The sequence below is a fragment of the Vigna angularis genome, chromosome 11 (assembly GCF_016808095.1).
Source record: "Vigna angularis cultivar LongXiaoDou No.4 chromosome 11, ASM1680809v1, whole genome shotgun sequence".
Classification (NCBI taxonomy): domain Eukaryota; kingdom Viridiplantae; phylum Streptophyta; class Magnoliopsida; order Fabales; family Fabaceae; genus Vigna; species Vigna angularis.
The window spans coordinates 1,683,046-1,689,503 of record NC_068980.1 but is presented as its reverse complement, the minus strand read 5'-3'; positions in this window follow the sequence as shown (position 1 = coordinate 1,689,503).

The window sequence follows — 6,458 nt, the reverse complement described above, 5'->3', positions numbered from 1 at the left end:
CCAATTAAAACCAAAACACAATCAGAACCTCTCATTTTAGAGGAGCGATCAACACATGAAACCATAACTTGGTTTGCATGTAAAAGTAAACGCACGACTAAGTGAAGAAAAGAACTTACCATCTCAGCTTCACAAACCGAACGGTTTAACTGGAAGCTCTTGACGCCGGAAGTGCTTCTACGATGCCTGAATGGTGATCGGAGTAAGAAACGGTGAGGATTTCTTAGAGAGAAGATGAAGGAGATGTAGTGAGAAGGAGGAGAAAATGAGATTTTTCAAAATCTGGGGAAGAAGGGTGCATGCAGAGAGAGTGGCCTGAATTTCTGAAAATCAAGTTTTTCTTCCAACGTCAAAACAAGCGTCCGCTCATCTGCCAACACCTGCCTACGCCCATCTGAATGTCGAACCTCTCGCTTGACACATGGAATCCACTAAAACGGCACGTACGTGGATTTGAGTGGTTCTGACACTAATAATTATCATATTAGTATATAGTCTTTCCTTTTTAATTTCAAATTTTAAAATGACATGATAACAATTTAAACACAGACATTATCATGATGTATTTATATAAATTATATCATAATTAAATTAATTTTTATACTGTAATTTATCAAACGGTAAAAGATTACAACGCTCAGAACCAAACTCACAAGAATATATTAAAAATATATAATAATAATATCTACAATAGAAAAAACATAATAAATATCAAAATAATTTTGTTTTATTTTTATGAAAATCCTATATTCACGATGTTATGATAAATATTAAAATATTTTATTTTATTTCACATATTGTGTAATATAAATTAAATTCTTCCGTCAGAACGTATGATGGAATTTAATGTATTTCGTTATCTCAATGTCTAAGTGAATCTCAACAAAAAAATATTATTACTTAGTATTTGATTTTTGTCATACATCAAATATTCAACGAAACCATTATTAACAAAAACTGTAAATATTTTTCTATTTTCTTTTTACAAAAATTACAAATCTTCTAATATAATTTCTCTAGCAAAAATTCCTAATATTATCATATAATTATTCTAAACAAAATTGCAAACTATAATTATATAAAAATTATATAAATTGATAAATATAAACTATCTAATAATATTATAATAGAAATTGTGATTTGATTGTGATTAGAATTATCTTATATAATATTAATTTATTGATAGGATCTAAAACTAGCTTGGTTTATTAAATAAAGAAGTTAAGATTTTAATAAATTATTATATTTTTTTTATTTGTTTGGGCTTTATCTTTTGTTCCTTGGGCTTTATCTTTCATTCCTTCTTATTTAAAAGGAAATGTATTACATCACTGCTGTAAATCATCATTTCCTTCAAGTTTCATGATCCATACAACTATTTTCTTACAGAAATATTATTCATTTTTACAAACAATGGAGGTAGAAACTAAAGTTTTTCAAAGATCATCACCAATAACATGTATGGATTGGATGAATGGAAATTGTTCAAAAGGTGAAAAATGTCCAAACTTACATTGGTGGATTGACACCAACAACTTTGACAATAAGGAGGTGAGTTCTTTTTCTTGCATGAATGTAATTATTTTTTCGTTATAAATCAATAGTTATATTTTAATCCAAGACTATTCGTTACGCTTGTCGTTGTCATTTTTTTGATATATTAAGAAGTGATTCCAGTTTTGAAGCTTGCTATACTCTCTTTCGAAGTGATTTTCTATTGTTTATCAATCCATGTATAATATTAATTATATTATATGTATTATTTTAATGAAGAAAAGGCATTCATTCATAGCATGCTTTTCTTATCATTTTTCAATAATATAAAAGCTATTTTTATTATTATAATTGTTATTATGTTATTAGTGTTTTTATTTTATTTTCATTTGTAGTGAGATGTTAAAAGTTTATGTTTATTTCGTTTTTTACATCATTTTACATTATAGTTTACTCATCAGTTTTTACAAAACATTTTTCTAGATAAATAAATCAAGGACGGCAAGATTAGTACGTTGGATTCCGCCTCCAAAGGGATTTATAAAGATTAATTGTGATGGAGCTTACACTTATAATGGAAAAAAGGCAGCTGCGGGAGGTATTATTAGAAATTCTGATGGTGAATTTCTTTTTGCCTTCTGTAGTGTCTTAAGAGTTGACTCAGCAGCAGAGGCTGAATTATTCGCGATTAAGCTTGGAATGGAAATAGCTATATCAATGGGATACAAAAATGTGATTGTTGAAAGTGATTGTCTAACAGCCATACAACTTATTAACAGGAGATCCCTCCAACAAGGCCATCCTTTTTATGCTCTTGTCTCCTCAATAATTCATATGGATGCAATGGTTGATTACATTACTTGGAATCATGTGTTCAGAGAAACCAACTCAGTAGCAGATACTCTTGCTAAATATGGATTATCATTACCTTTTAGCTCACCTGTAATTCTTTTTAAGTTTGCCCCCACTTTTATTTTCTTTTCCTTACATATGGATAAAATTGGAAAAATGTACTCTCGCTAAATGCATTTTTTCATAAATAAAAATAATTCTCTTGGATTCCTTATTTCTTTTATTTTCAATTAGTAGAAACACACTCTTGTGCAAGCCATCTTACATCATTTTTACATTTGCATAGACTACATACATTGTATCTCATGTTTAAATAGAAATGTATCATCTTAACTCTGAGTTCTATGTTTGTTCAGTGACATCTTCTAATCACAATGTGAATATCTATTTATGATTACTTGTTGGGAAACTTCACACACTACACAGTGAGCTTGACACATTGACAGTTAAGGAAGATAATATTTGAGATGTACATAAATAAGATAAAAAAGATTTTTTGTTAGGTTTCTATGGTGACACTCACTGCTTGGTTACTGGAGAATTGTCTGTCAAAAACAATAAAGAAAGTAAAATGAAAAAATTTAAAAAAATAGAAAAAAAAATTGAGTGAATAAATTGACACTCCTTTGAGACTATAAGTTATTGGAGAAGAGACACTCCTTTGAGACTGAGTGTGGTTGAGTGGAAGATCCATGCTTAGTTAGGAGGTAAGTGTCTTTTAAGCTAGGAATCTAATAGAAAATCTTTTACAAAAGATATTTTTCTTGTCTTTTTTTAAATATGTTTCTGTTATAGGGTTTAGAAAGTAGAATTATGTTTTTACAATAAAATATGTTTTTATTATGTATTCAACAAATTTTGAAAATACAGTTTTGGATTTTAAGATCTATATGTTGATTTAATAAAATTTACTTTATATAATTAGTCCTTCAAGTTTTAACTCCTAATTCTGTCCTAACATCAATCAATTTAAACTTCTTTTATGTGCTAGTTCTTAAACAGGAATGTCTTTCACTCAATTGATTAAACTTTGAAAAAAAAAATTCTTAAGAGAAACGTGTTTGTGATATTTTGGATTTTGTTTTTATTAAAGGATTGAAATGGATTTGACGGGGAGAAGTATAACTCAAATGATTATGATTGAAACACATATATATAATAATTCTAATTAATAATTGTTTTTTGCTAATAATCTCTTGCATCAAAATAATATGTTTAAATTAAATGTATATTTAATATATAAATCTTTTGCAAAGTTGTTAAAATTAACTTTTTACATATTATAAAATTGTGTCATTTGAGTCTTTATCTAGTACTTTTGTTCTTTGTAACTTTAGACTTGAAAGCCAAGTTATTTTTTCTTCTTTGGTCTTCTTCCTTCAAGCGCCATATTTAAAATTCTTGTTCTTTTAACCTTTCAAAAACAGAGTCACCATTAATATAGTTGTTAGGTTTTATAATTTTATTATTACACTAACCTTTAGTTGTTTAACTAGAATTTCAAAAATTTTACATTCATTTCATCAATATAGAATTTTTTACCTTAATCAAAAGAAAAGTTAATTTTGAAACTAGTTTTAAATAAAATATAGAGACTCTTATTTTTGAAAACTAGATTAAGAAACTCAAGAATTTAATTATAGTTAATAATTGATTGTCTATAAAACATTTGAAAAACTCAGACAATCAATGTACAAAAAGCTATTATAAAAACTTTTCTAAAAATTTGAAATCAATTTGAATTATCTATTACAACTTTAGTTAATCGATTATCATAGAACGTTTTTTAAAAATGTTTTTAAGTATATTATGCAAGTTATTTTGTATATTTTTAAAGTAAGTCCTATACATAAAATATATAAACTTTTATTTTTGAAAAATAGATCAAAATAATTCAAAGAATTTGGTTGCAATTGTTGATAATTGATTTTTAACAAAACATTTCAAAAACCTTTTTCTCGACGAGATAATCGACTACTAAAAATATAATAAATTAATATAGAATTTTTTTTTATAAAAATCTGAAATTAATTTAGATAGTTAATTACCACTTTAGTTAACTGATTATTATAGAATTTTTTTTAAAATGTTCTTAAGTGATATTATGCAAATATTGTGTATATTTACATAAATATATAAGATTTATTGAAAAAGCTTAACACTAAGACACAATTATTCTAATTCTTGTTTGCATATTTAAATTCTTTGACTTATTTTTATCATCATCAAACTATCTTTATTTTTCACCATATTTTCTTTTGTCAACCTGCGCATTTTTAAAATAGGTGCAAAAATAAATATATACAAAATTCCAAGAGTAATAAAAATATAAAATATGCTAAAAACTATTTTTTTTATTTATGTATTAATCTATAAAAATAAAAAATAAAAATGGAGAGATAAATGTATTTGTTTAGGAAAGTTAAATTGCATATTTTGAAAATTACTTATTTTTAAATTTATATAATTTGAGATATTTTGAAAAAAAATTGGATTGTATAATTTGATATATATTCTTTAAATCTGAAAGTTCCTTTTTAAAAAGATAAAATTAAAATTATATAATTCCATTTTTTTACACAAATATAAAAAACTCATAATTGGTATAATTTAAAAATAAAAATTAATTTTTGAACTACATGATATAAATTAAAAAAAATAGATCATACAATTTAAAAATTAAATTTTAAAAACAGAATGAAGATTTTAATATTTATGAAATAGCCTAAGAAAAATATGAAAATAATGAAAAATCCAAAAAAGTTCATCCACAAAGACACGTCCTAATCATAGAAATGCAAAGCCATAAACATGTTCTAATGAGTGTTGCTATTATTTATATAATGTTATATAAAACCTAAATTTGAGTTACATTTATACAAGAAGACAGGACAAATTATATTTGAAAAAAAAGAGTAATAAAATTACAACTCAAATTAACATTTTTTTTACTAATGCATTTCTATTATATTGTTACATAAATGGAAAAATTAAAAAGAGTTATCCATTTAAATAAACTGTATTTAAAATTAAAGTTAAGAAAAAAAAGAAGAAATCTTGTTTTCAAATCTTATTTTGAGTTAATTAAATTCTTTTTTGCACATTCAAAACATGTTTTTGTTTTTCTAGAAATCATGTCCAAGAACATAATTGTTATTTATTTAATGTTTTTCAAAAATAGTTCCTGTAAATGTGTTTTTTGATTTTATAATTTTTTAAATTTATTTTTACTGGGGTGCATAACTGTTTTAAATTGAAATTATGCTTACATGCATACCTTTACCACAATTTCATTATCTTTTTTAAACTTTTGTTGGTCTACTCATTATTATTATTTAATTGAAAATTGTTATTTTGAAAGTTTAATTTAGCGTTTATATTTATTTTAACTTGCGAGTTTTGTGTATAACTTTTGTCATTAATTAAAATACTGATATTAAGTGAATGTATTTTAAAAAATAGAAATAGAATAATAAATACATCGATAACTTGAATAAAAATATTAACGAAATTAAATATATAAATAATCAATATTTTAGGCATAACATTTTTTATATGGAAATATGTTAATACCTTCAAGACAAGAAAGGAGAATTAGGGTTTTGAATGAACAATTTAAAACCACTTACAGCATTATTAAATATGTTATACACCAAGAGAGGCATCGGAAGCTCGCCGAGGAGATTGCGACGCTAAGGGTGGAACGAGTTCCAATCGAGCGGTTTATCTCAAACCGAGAGAATGAAAATGATGGCAGCCATAACCGACAGTCGTCCCCTCATTCCAATCCGAACGGCCACCGAAAAAGAAGAGAGCCAACACCCCTGCAAACCATTCGACCTATCGGCCTACTTTCTTTCACGGCAACCATCATGCAAACTCCAATGCCAGAAAAAACTCCTCCTGCATTGGATAAGTATGATGGATCAACCGATCCAAATGATCATCTTAGGGCGTTCGCCAATGCAATGACTTTTTATTCAAACAGTGACCCGGTTGTGCGCAGAGCTTTTTCATTATCACTCACGGGAGAGGCATTGGCGTGGTACAACACCCTTCCCCCGAATACAGTGGACAACTTTGCCACTGTAGAATCTCTTTTTGGAAGTCAA